The sequence below is a fragment of the Manis javanica genome, chromosome 4 (assembly GCF_040802235.1).
Source record: "Manis javanica isolate MJ-LG chromosome 4, MJ_LKY, whole genome shotgun sequence".
Lineage (NCBI taxonomy): Eukaryota > Metazoa > Chordata > Mammalia > Pholidota > Manidae > Manis > Manis javanica.
Window position 1 is genome coordinate 21,150,948 of NC_133159.1, and position 13,135 is coordinate 21,164,082.

A 13,135-nucleotide genomic window follows, 5' to 3' on the forward strand; every position below is an offset into this window, starting at 1 on the left:
CACACTCAGATTGCACTGTTTCCCACCCTGGAGGAAAGCTTGTGTATCCTCCCACGTATGGACTATGGATATAAAACTATAGGCATATATCCTTTTTAAAAAAATAAATGACAACCTTAAACTATAAGCTTCTAGAAGAAAATTTAGGGGGGACTTCTGTAATCTTAGTTAGGCAAAGATTTCTTAGATGACAAAATTTGCAAGAGAAAAATAAGGACAAATTGTACTTAATAAAAATTTTAATGTTCCTCATGTAATTGTAGATTAATAATACCAAAAAAATTTTTTTATTCTGATTTATGAAAGATACTATTAATAGAATGAAAAGACAAACCACAGATTGGGAGGAAAAGTTTACAAATGCCGTATCTGATAAAGGTCTTGTACCTAAAACATATAGAAGAGCTCTCACAATTCAGTAATAAGAAAACAACTCAATAAAAGAATGGGCACATGACTAGTATTGATGCTTCAGTAAAGAAGATATACAGATGAAAAGAAGCTGAATATATTAGTCATTAGGGAAGTACAGATTTCATTGAGATACCACTACACATATATCAGAATGGCTAAAAACAAATAATTTGTTAAAAACTGAATACCAAATACTAATAAGCATGCAGATCAGCTGGAACCCTCATTCTTACTGGTGAAAATGCAAAATGGGGCAGTCATTTTAGAAAAGAGTTTGGGTTTTTTAAAGACAGAATGTTCAGTGAACACTTACCTTACAATGCAGCAATTCTACTCCTAGGTATTTACCCAAGAGAAATAAAAACATGTTTACACAAAAACCTGTACATGAATGTTTATAGAAGTTTTATTCACAGTTGACAAAAACTGGAAACGATCCCAATATCCTAAAACTGGTGGGAGGAGCAAACTACGATGTACCAATACAAAGGGACACTACTCAGCAATAAAAGGAACAAACTACTTATATACAGTGCAACTGAATCATATATGAATTACACAGAAATCATACATGCATTATTCTAAGTGGAAGTAACCAGACTCAAAAAGCTACATACTTATTCTACTTGCAAATTTCTGGAAAAGCCAAAATATATGTATAGAAAACAGATGGGTGAGGGGTAGGAGTGGACTACAAAAGCTAGCGTGAGAGCATATCCTGGAGTGATGGAACAGTTCTTATCTAGATTATTATGGTGGTGGTTACACAGGTGTATGCATTGGACTCAGAATTTAATACCAAAAAGAAATAAATATGTGAGGGGGAAAAAAAACTGTCTAAAAAACAAAGCAAAACAAAACTCAGTACTGTTCTCCCAACCAAAACCATTGGTTTTAGGTTGACCCAACAGCAGTTGTTGATATAAATTTTTTTCTTACAAAAAAATAAGTAGAGTATTTTGCACACTGCTCTGCTCCATGCTTTTTTTAAAATAGAGAACTACTTCAAGCATATAGAAAAATAGGTTTTTATAAGAAACACCCAAGTACCTTTTATCAACTTTGTCAAATCTTAACGTTTTGACTTATTTACTTACCATATTTTCAAGAAATAAAATATCAGAGAGATGTTTCAAGCCCTGATGTATTCTCCTTTAAACCATTCTTTTCCTCTCTCCTCAATAAATAATCACTTGCCTGAATATTTTATTTCCACATCTGATTTTTTATTTTTACTATGTACTATATATATGAATCCTTAAATAGTATATAGTGTTATTTGGTATGTTTTAAAATTTTGTATACATCAAGCTATATATAACCTCCTGCAACTTTGTTTTTTTTTTCCCCCTCAACATTTTGTTTTCTCCAAGTTGATCCCTGTCCCTTTAGTTTATTCACTTGAACTGTTTTGTAGAATTCTGTATTATAAGTATATCACAGTTGATTTGCCCATTCTCCAGTAGATGCATACTTAGATTGTCTCCAGTAGATGCATATTTAGATTGTCTCCAGTTTTTTATTTGTTTGTAACTTCAAACAGTACTATAATAAACATCCTTGGACCTGTAGCCTATGTCCACGTTAATTGTTAAAAACTTGGAAGCTTAAAAAAAATAAACAAAAACTAATATTACCCACCATAACAGTTACTGTTGATTGAGCATTTAACATATATCAGGTACAGGCTTTAGGTATGTTACTTTATTTAATTTTCACATGAACTTATGTATTAAGTACTGTTATGTTTCCCATTGTACAATGAAGGAACTAATCTTAAGTTTAAACTGCACACGGAAAAGAAGTGGCAGGAAAGTTCTTAACATTATGTTCCAATAGTGCCCATAAGCCCCAAATCCAGAAATGTTAATAGTTAGAAATAGTCTTTACTATTAATTGGCCTCTCAGAAGAGAGTATGACCCAGGCCACTTCCCACTTAAAAAATTACATCAGGAGTATAATATCTATGCAGAAAAGTATATACAGTTAATCCCTGAACAATTCAGGTTTAGGAGTGTCAACCCCCTGCACAGCTGAAAATCCACGTAAACAACTTGACTCCCTGCAACTTAATTGCTAATAATATCCTGTTGACCTGGAAGCCCTACAAATAAAATGAATGGTGAATTAACACATATTTTGTATGCATTATGCATTATATATTGTATTCTTATAATAAGCTAGAGAAACGAAAATCTTTTTCATTTTCAAATTGTTGCAAATTGCCAAAAATTTTTGCAACATATTTATGGGAAAAAAATCCGTGTTTAGGTGAACCCTTGCAGTTCAAACCCATGTTGTTCAAGGGTTTATATATCCCAATTAATGAATTTTTTACAAACTGAAGATAACCATGTAGCCAGCACCCAGATCCAGATAAAAAACCCAGAATATTAATGTAAGTCCGGGGAAAGGAAATCCTGGGGCAAAATACGTCTAAAAACCAAAATGAGTCAAAGGGAGAAATAAAGTTTAAAATCCATTTATTGCTTTCAACTGCAGTCCTTCTCTCTTTCCTGCTCCAGCAGAAGCAAAACCGGCCCTCCCCCACACCTCTCAAGTACAGATAAGCCCTCCAGTTGCCCAGGTAATTACCCACTGATACGAAGATGAACTTCTCTCCACCCCTGAGGAATGATGCATATGCACTAAAGCCATACTTCTTTCCACCTCTGAACGCCTATTGATAAGCAGATGTACTAAAACCAGGCGAGATATTCTGGAAATGTTACAATTTTACCCACAATTAACAATACCCAGAAAAGCTCCTCTCACCCTCTTCTTTTCCACCCAGAAGCATAGCTGCTATCCTGCCTTGCAACAGAATACTTTTGCTTGTTTTTTATTTTATAGATGTGATATCATACAGCATATATTCATTTCATCTAGCTTTTTTCAGTTAATATTATTTGTGAGAATCACTTATATGGTTGAGCATAGTGTGTTACAGAGCACACAAACGGCATATGGGACAGCATATATTTTACAAGAATTATGAGTGCCACTGTTTTGTCAAAATTGTAGCCAGTCATTACTTTGAAGACTAGGTGATACACTGAATCTAATGTAGACCTGGGCAAATCTGAGCACTGCAAGGGGTGGCCTGGGACCTCTGTTGCCTTAACTCATGTCTTCTTAGCCTTCCCTTAGATTGCATTTGAAGCTGGGAAAAACAGTTCAGTGAAGACTTTAAATTCTTCTTGCCTCTCACTGTGTTCTCTCTCAGAGCTTTTCCTAAACCACGATGTAGGACAGGACACTGGTGGGAGCCTGCTCAGAGGTGCAAGAGGAGTCGATGCCCCTTTGGGTAGGTAAGCCTAGTGGGGGATGGGAACCAATGAATACATGCGTCTCTGTGGAGGTCCTTAGGTGGGTCATGCTGAAAGGCATTCTAGAATCTTCAGATGGTTTTGTAGCATCTAGCCCCAGATGCCCACAGAAGTAATCACTTTGGTAATGCAGCCTTGTGTTTGACTTTTCCTGCTTCCATTTTACTCTGGAGTTCCACATTAAATCTCTGGAATCACCTTCCAAGTAAATTAACTGCTTTTAGTACTTGCCTCAGGTTCTGCTTTCCAGCAGAGGGGGAGTCCTAATTAAGACATGTAAAATACCTGGCACATGATGGATGGTGTGAGTAAAATTGTAATATTTCCAGAATATGTTGCCTGGCTTTAGTGCATCTTCATATCAACAGGCGTTCCTAAGGGGTGGAGAGAGGTAGGTCATCTCCATATCAATGGGTAGTTACCTAGCTTGCTTCTGCTGGAGCAGGGAAGAGATACAGCCACGGACCACAGTTTGTAAGTAATGAACAGGTTTTAAACTTTATTTCTCCTTTTAACTGATTTTGGTTTTAGAGGTATTTTGCCCCAGGATTTCCTTTCCCTGGAGTTACAGATGGCCAAGAAGAAGTAGGGATTTTATTATTACTGCTATTACTACTACTACTACTACTACTGTTACCACCATTATCAGTTATGGGGTTTCATAGTTGCCATCCCTGTCAGTCCTCTTCTCCCATAGATGATACTGAGGCTCCACAGTTCGAGCTTCTATTGCAATCATTTTTGTCTTTTTCTTAAGGGTACAGGGAAGTCATTGAAGGGTTTCCTTTTTTTTTTTTTAACAGTTCAACTATACTATTTTTCAGGTTTAGTAAAGTATGTAAAATTGATGAACAATAAACCGCATATATGTAGAGGGTGCAGTTTGGTGAGTTTTGATCCATTTACAACTCATCATACACCCTATGAAATCATAACCACCATCAAGATAATTAACATACCCATCATCCCAAAAAGTTTCCTCATCCCCTTTGTAATCCCTCCCTGCCATGTCTCAGCCTCGGGTCCCCAGGCAGGCACGGATCTGCTTTCTGTCACAATAGTTTGCACTTTCTAGAGTTTTATACAAATGGAGTTATACAGAATGTCTCTGTAACTTTTTTTATGTCTGGCTTCTTTCACTCAATTATTTTAAGATTCATCATGTTGTGTATCAACAGTTTATTCCTTTTTATTAGTGTAGAGTATTCCATTGTATAAACACCCACTGACCTTTTGAAAGACATTTGGGTTGTCTCCAGTCTTCGGCTATTATAAAGCAGCTACAAAAATTCATGTGCAAGTCTTTGTGTGGATGTATGCTTTCATTTGTCTTGGTCAAATACCTATGTTTGGCCCATGTGGTAGGTGTATAGTTAGTATTTAAAGAAACTCCCAAACTGTTTTCCAAAGTGGTTGTGTCATTTTACAATCCCACCAGCAGTGAATGAGCATTCTGGTGGATCTATATTCTTGCTAACACTCGATCACCTGATATTGCCAATCATGGTGTGTAGTGTTATCTCATTGCAGTGTTAATGCTCATTTCCCTAACATCTTCCATGTGTTTATTTGCCATTGTTTCATCTTCCTTGGCAAAGCGTCTTTTCAAGTCATTTTTAAAACTGGGTTGTTTGTCTTGAGTTGAAAGATTTCTTTATATGTTGTAGAGACTAGTCTTGTGTTGGACATAGGTTTTGCTTTTTAATCCCAGTTTGTGACTTGCATTTTCATTTTCAACAGTGTCTTAAAGAAAAGAAATTTTTAATTTTGATGATGTGCAATTTATCTTTTTTTTTTTTCTTTTACGGTTTGGGAGTTCAAAGGTGTAACACCTGGGGGAAAATCCCGGGGCAAAATACCTTTGAAACCGAAATCAGTCAAAAGGAGAAAAAAAGTGGGAGAAACCCATTTATTTCTTACAAGCAGTTCCACTTATGCTCTCCCGTGTCTCTCGTGACCTGGCTGCAGAAGAGACACCCACCCAACCTCTCTAGTCCAGATAAGCCCTCGCTAGCCCTTGTAATTACCTACTGAGATGGAGTTGGACTACTTCTCTTCATCCCTTGGAAACACCCATTGTATGGAGATGCACTAAAGCCAGGCGAGAGATTCTGGAAATAACTGCAATTTTACCCATAGAAGGCCATGGAGACTTTCCCCCTGTTTTCCTCTAGAAGTTTTGTAGTTTTAGGTTTTAACTTATGTCTAATTCAGATTGAAACACAATGGGTTTGGCATTTAGGAAGATTCTCTGGCAGCAGCAAGGGAGGTGTTTGGAGGGTGTTAGCCTGTTAGCCTGGAGGTCTGAAACTAGTGAGAGAGATGATGGTAGCTTCCTCAAGGTAATGGTAGTGGAGAAAATGGAAAGCAACTGAGCTATTTGGGATGCAGAATGACTGGAGTTAATGAACTGATGCAGGTGTCAAGAATGATCCCTGGGTTTCTTCTTTATGCACAAATTTGAGGATAACTTTCTTCTAAGTTTCTTGCACTTCAAATTGGCCCTTAATAGTTTTTTTCTTTTGGGGAGATTATAATTGAAGTTTGACCAAAGAGGGACTGGACACAGTATTCTAAAAGAGCACACTTGGCATCAGCTCCACTTAAAGCAACTGACTGGTGCCCCTTATTGAATTTACCCTCCCAAGTCCAAAACCTTTGCCCCCTTCTGTTCTAGAGAAAGTGTCCAAGTTCTTTTACTCGACGGGCGTGTGCAGTGGGCTGCGCGTGCCCAGAGAGGCCGTGTGGGACCGGGCGCCGGGAGAGCAAAGGGCGCGGTTCCCGCCATTTTGTCCCGCCCGTGACAGAGCTGGTCCCTGCGGGAGACTACAAGTCCCGTGAGCCCCCGCGGCGGCACTTCCTACTCCTCACTGTGAGGTCCGCTCCCTTTCCCCCCTCCCGGGGGCCGAAAGCTCTGGCTGCAGCCTGGCGGCCCACGGGCCAGGTAGGATTTCCGGGGGAAACTACGGTGGAAGCTGAGGAGGCGGTGGCGGTTACCCGGGTGAGTTCGGCGAGTCAGGGAAAGTGAGCGGGAAGTGCGCGGAGTCTGGCTGCAGGCACCCCTAGGCTCAGCAGCGTTCTTGGCTCCGAGAGGGGCGTCCCGGTCCAGGCGGGGGTAACCGCCGGAGCCGCAGCTGCGTTGGGCCGGGCCGGGCCGCCGCTGCCTCCTCCTCCGCCTTCCCACAAGGGGCCCGCGGCGACTTGCCCTCCCGCAGCGCGCCCCGCGCTGGCTCGCCCTCTCCGCCCCCCGCGACTTGGCGGGCCCCTTTTGTCTGGACTGCTTTGCGCCCCTTTGTGCCCGTGCGGGGAGTCGCCTCCTCGGGGCAGCACGCCGGGCCATTCCCGGACGGGACCGGTCCCTGGGGATCTGATTACAGTAACCGGATCGGGTCAGAGTCCATTTTTCAGAATCGTCCTCCCTAAGATCTCCGCATTCCGGCTGGGCAGAGTGGAGGCTTCGGAGGCGGGGAGAGGTAGACGGAGTTTCTGTTGAAAGCCTCGAGGTTATTGTCTAACTCTTCAACGTCAGCCCCGGGCGGCTTCGGGACACTAATCTCCTGGCATTTTTTTAGGTAAGGGGATGGGCTTGTGGAAAAGAAGTCAGCCCTCTCCCCGGGAAACCGGAAAGGGCTCGAATTTGCAGGTAGGACTGTATAGGTAGCAGCTGTGATCGGGGAACCAGAGAACCAGAGGTAGCTCACACATCTCTGAGATCTCGGAGGAGACAGAGTGATTTATAGGGCAGCGAGCAGCCTTTTCATTCATTGCATGCAGAAAAAGGCTACAGTACGTCGTCCATCCGCCCAGTCCAGGCTCCCGTGTCCTCCAAATGGTTTCCTTGTGCTGCTTAAAACAAAAAGTTGAAAGAAAACTCACTGAAGGAATGATCCGCGTTATAGAGAAGCCATAAACCTTCTGGCTTCTAGAAAGCAGCAAGGGACTAGTTTACCAAGCAATGGGAATGAAGCCAGTTTTGAGGGAAAAGAGGTAGTATGTATTACCGCAAGCAGTGAATTGTGTGAGTTGATCAAATCTTGTCAGCAGTAACCTTATGTATGTTCCATTGGATCACTGCATTGCTAGCTTCAGCGTAAGGTAGTGCTTCCTAAACGCCATTGCAGATACTTTGGAAAACAGATTAATTAATATTTCAAGTCTCTGAAATGAGGACAACCAGGACCCCTTTACATGAGTCAGGGAAGGTTATTGAAATTATGTAAGTTAAATTTCCACCCTAGCCAAGTAGGCAAATAAAGCCATTTGAACTGGATTACTTTGTATATCATAATGGAAGTGATTTAAAGATTCACAGATTGTGTTAGCAATATTGTATAGGGATGGAGGTCTTTAACGCAGTTGTTCAATTTTTTTTTATTCGAGTATCCTTGATATACAATCTTACATTGTTTTCAAATGTACAACACAGTGGTTCAGCTGTTACCCACATTATTAAATCCTCATCCCAACTAGTGCAGTTACTATTTGTCAACATAGGAAGATGTAACAGAAACATAGGCTGTATTCTCCATGCTGTACTACCATCCCCCTGCCCAGCTTATACTGTAATTAAGAATTTTTGTGTCCCTTTATCCCCCTCCCAGCCACCTACTCCAACTCCTCCCCCATGGTCACCAGTCACTTCTCAGTGTCTTTGAATTTACTATTTTGTCATTTTGTTTTTATATTCCACAAGTAAGGGAAATCATATAGTATTTGTCTTTCTCCATCTGCCTTACTTCACTTAGCATAATACCTTTTAGATACATCCATGTTGCAAATGGTAGGTTTCCCTTTTTTATGGTTGATAACATTCCATTATATATATATATATATATAACATCTTTATCCATTCGTCTACTGATGGACACTTAGGTTGCTTCCATAACTTGGCTTTTGTAAATAATGTGGCAATAATCATAGGGGTGCATATATCTTTTTGAATCAGGTATTTTGTTTTCTTTGGTTAAATTCCTAGAAGTGGAATTATTGGGTCATATGATATTTCTCTTTTTAGTTTTTTGAGGAACCTCCATACTGCTTTCCACAGTGGCTGCACCAATTTACATTCTCCCTGACAGTGTAGGAGGGTTCTCTTTTCTCCACATCCTCACTGCCACTTATTTCTTGTCTTTTGGATACTGGCCATTTTAACTGAGGTGATATCTCATTGTGGTTTTGATTTGCATTTCCCTGATGATTAGTAATGTAGAGCATCTTTTCGTGTGCCTGTTGGCCATCTGAATTTCTTCTTTGGAAAAATGTTCAGGTCCTTTGCCCCTTTTTTAATTGGGTTATTTGGGGTTTTTTTTGGGTTTAGGTGTATGAGTTCTTTATATGTTTTGGATGTTAACTCCTTATTATAAATTATTTACGAATATACTCTCCCATACTGTAGGCTGCCTTTTTGTTTTGTTGATGGTGTCCTTTGCTATACAGAAGCTTGTTAGTTTGATGTAGTCCCACTTGTTCATTTTTTAAATTTTGTTTCCCTTGCCTGAGGAGATATATCCAGGAAAAAATTGCTCATGTTTATGTTCAAGAGATTTTTGCCTAGTTTTCTTCTAAGAGTTTTATGGTTTCATATCTTATATTCAGGTCATTGATCTATTTCAAGTTTACTTTTGTGTATGGAATTAGACAGTCATCCAGTTTTATTCTCATGCATGTAGCTGTCATTTTTCCAACACCAGTTATTGAAGAGACTGTCTTTTCCCCATCATATATTCATGGCTCCTTTGTCATATATTAATTGGCCAAATATGTGTGATTTTATATATGGGCTCTGTATTCTGTTCCATTGATCTACAGGTCTGTTCTTGTGCTAGCACCATGTTGTTTTGATTACTGTAGCTTTGTAGTATAACTTGAGGTCAGGGAACATAATGTCCCCAGCTTTGTTCTTATTTCTCAGGATTGCTTTGATTATTCAGGGTCTTTTGTGGTTCCATATGAATTTTAGGATTGTTTGCTCTAGTTTACTGAAAAATGCCATTGGTGTTTTGACCTGGATTGCATTGAATCAGTAAATTGCTTTGGATAGGATGGGCATTTTGACAATATTAATTATTCCTGTCCATGAGCTAGAGATAGATTTCCATTTATTTGTGTCCTCTGTAATTTCTTTGATGAACATCTTACTAGTTTTCAGAGTATAAGTCTTTCACCTCCTCAGTTAGGTTTATTCCTAGGTATTTTATTCTTTTTGGTACAATTATAAATGGAATTGTTTTCCTGATTTCTCTTTCTGCTAGTTTGTTTTTAGTGTATAGGAATCCAACAGATTTCTGTGTATTAATTTTGTATCCTGCAACTTTGCTGAATCCAGTTATTCGAATAGTTTTTTGGTGGGGTCTTTAGGGTTTTCTATGTATAGTATCTTGTTATCTGCAAGAGTGACAGTTTAACTTCTTTCTTCCTTACCAGTTTGGATGCCTTTTATTTCTTTGTGTTGTCTGATTGCCGTGGCTAAGACCTCCAGTACTATGTTGAATAAAATGGTGAGAGTGGGCATCCTTGTCTTGTTCCTGATCTTAGAGGAAAAGCTTTCAGTTTTTGCCATTGAGTATGATGTCAACTGTGGGTTTGTCATATATGGCCTTTATTATGTTGAGGTATGTACCTGGGTACCCATTTTTTTAAGCATTTTTATCATGAATGGATGTTGGATTTTGTCAGATGCTTTTTCAGCATCTATTGAGATGATTATGTGATTTTTGTCTTCCTTTTTTTGTTGATGTGGTGTATGATGTTGATTGATTTTCAAATATTGTACCATCCTTGCATCCCTGGAATAAATCCCACTTGGTTGTGATGGATGATCCTTCTAATGTGTTTTTTAATTCAGTTTGCTAAAATTTTATTGAGGATTTTTGCATCTATGCTCATCAGAGATACTGGTTTGTAAGTTTCTTTTGTGGTGTCTTTGTCTGGTTTTGGTATTAAAGTGATGCTGACCTCATAGAATAAGTTGGAAGCATTCCCTCCTCTTCTACTTTTTGGAATACTTTAAGTAGGATGAGTATTAGCTCTTCTTTAAATATTTATTAGAATTCAGCTGTGAAGCCATCTGAACCTGGAATTTTGTTTTTCAATTACCAGTAAATCTCATCACTGGTAGTAGGTGTGTTCAGATTTTCTGTTTATTCCTGGGTCAGTCTTGGAAGGTTGTATTTTCTAGGAATTTGCCCATTTCTTCTAGGTTGTCCAATTTATTGGCATATAATTTTTCATAGTATTCTCTAATTCATTGTGTTTCTATTGTTCTTCAATTTTTAATCAGCAGTAAGTAGGGATTGTTTGAGTTTTCCTGGCTGTGCATTGGGGAAACATCCACTGGAATTGCTCTATAAGTTTAATAAAGCATCAAAGGAACAGCTGTTGCTAATGACTGGCTGTTAGTTACTTGTTCAAACATGACAATGTTACTTTTTTAAAACAGCTCATTATGTAATTTAATTCTCACTAGAGTTCTGTGAGATGGTTGTTCTCTCATTTTATGGCTGATAAATGTTAAATTTACAGCCTCTAAAATGTTACGTGACTTGCCTAAGGTCACAGTTAACCTAGATAGGAAATAGTAAACCATACTGTAAGTCCAGTGCTCTTTCTGTTACATCACATCTGTTGTAGTTATTCATCATACCACTACCAACAGTTTGTGATTTGCTGACATTTAAATATTGGAGAAAAATAATGGCAGTATTTTCCAATTGGAACCAACTGATTTATAAGGAACTAGAATTTCTAGAACCGTAATGGTTATGGTATACTGTGATTACCTTAGGCTTAGGCAGAATGGCAATTTTATGGAGTCCTGGGGGTACAAGGGTTGGATAGTTACTGGTCTATGGTTTTGTCTAATTATTATTAAAAGTTTTATTTACTAAAACGTTTGGCTAATCTTTGTGTAAAGGTTTATTAAGAAATATCTTGGAGAACATATATATATATAGCAGCTTTGGCTGCTGAAAGTACCATTGAAGAAAGAACAGAAATTCAAATACATTTCTAACCAGAGTCAAGACTTACATCAAGAAATAGCTTTCTTTAGTTTTTGCTTTTAATAAAAACTTATAATTAGCTTTGAATCTGTAGTTTAAGTCTTGGATTTATGTCAGTACATGCCAGGAATGTGACCTCAGAAATAGAAACCTACCTCACCTCCCTTAAATCTTAAATTCTTCATAGGTAAAATGCATAACATGCCAATGGAATTGAGTCAGTATAGTTCATCTAGCCTTTCTAACTAGTAGAAGCCTGTTTTAAATATCTTTACACCATCCTAATGGGAAGGAACTTTTTCCCCTTCTTTTTGTTTTTTTCTTTTTTTGCAGTTGGTCTTCTTTATTTCCAAATCAGTTCAAACATTCATTCAACCAACAAATATTTATTGAAAACCTATAATGTTCTAAGCACTAGAATCAGATTCTGGAAATCCCTGAATTAGATTCTGAGGACAAAGTAGTGAAAACAGAATTATTTTTTCTCTTAGGGCTTATAGACTTGTTTGGGGTAGGGAGAGAAGGAGGGGTCTGACAGTAAATAAATATTACAGTTGACCATTAGACAACTCAGGGATTGGCCCCCTCTAGTCAAAAATCCACATATAACTTTTGACTCCCCAAAAACTCAACTTCTAATAGGCTGTTGACCAGAAGCCTTACTGATAATAGACAGTTGAGTAACACATTTTGAATGTTATGTGTATTATGTACTGTTTCTTACAAAAAAGTAAGGTAGAGAAAACATTTTTCTAATTGTCACAGATCTCTAATTTTCCAATATGTTTATTGAAAAAAATCTTACTATAAGTTCATACTCCCAGTTCAAATCTGTTTTGTTGAAGGGTCAACTGTAAAATGAATAAAATTCCCTCTTATATACTGTGCAACCTTGAGCAGTAATCTCTTTGAACTTTAGTTTTCTCATATATAATGATTCCTGCTCTGTCTAGCTTGTGGAATTGTTTCCAGAAGTGAGTAAGATAAGTATTTGATGACATTATACCCTTCAAATTACTATAGTAAGTTATTATTACTACTAGTAATAGTAACAAGTTGTTACTACTTTTCCTTTAGAAAGGGTAAAGGAGCATTGGAAAAAGGCTGTTTATAAATAAGAGACAAAGAAAGTGGATGGATTCTTTCGTCTAAGAGAGTCTGATGTCTCATTGTAAAATGTTATGTGATGGTTAGTCATTTCTTCACTCGGGCTACTAGCCCGTAACTCTTTATGTAGACCTTTTTTACAGCTCTTATCAAATAAGACCATTCTTTGTTCTGTGTTGTCACAGTTAACTGTCTTAATGGCAGGAACTATGTTCCAGGCTATATTCTTACTACTTAGCACACAGCTCCAGGTATTTCATTGGAATGTTATAAATGTTTGTTGA

At 38.3% G+C, this 13,135-nt stretch overlaps 1 protein-coding gene across 7 annotated transcripts in view; it reads left to right on the top strand.

Annotated features, from left to right (window-relative positions):
- The window catches only part of LOC108402919 (mediator of RNA polymerase II transcription subunit 18), a 184,412-nt gene that overhangs the window by 33,666 nt on the left and 137,611 nt on the right, over positions 1-13,135 (top strand). Inside the window, exon 1 of one of the 7 annotated variants that reach the window (XM_073233489.1) lies at positions 6,594-6,745. The exons of 3 other annotated variants lie outside the window; for them this stretch is intronic. The gene's annotated coding sequence lies outside the window, so the exon portion shown is untranslated. 3 more of the 7 variants (XM_073233484.1, XM_073233486.1, XM_073233485.1) reach the window with 3 other exon arrangements.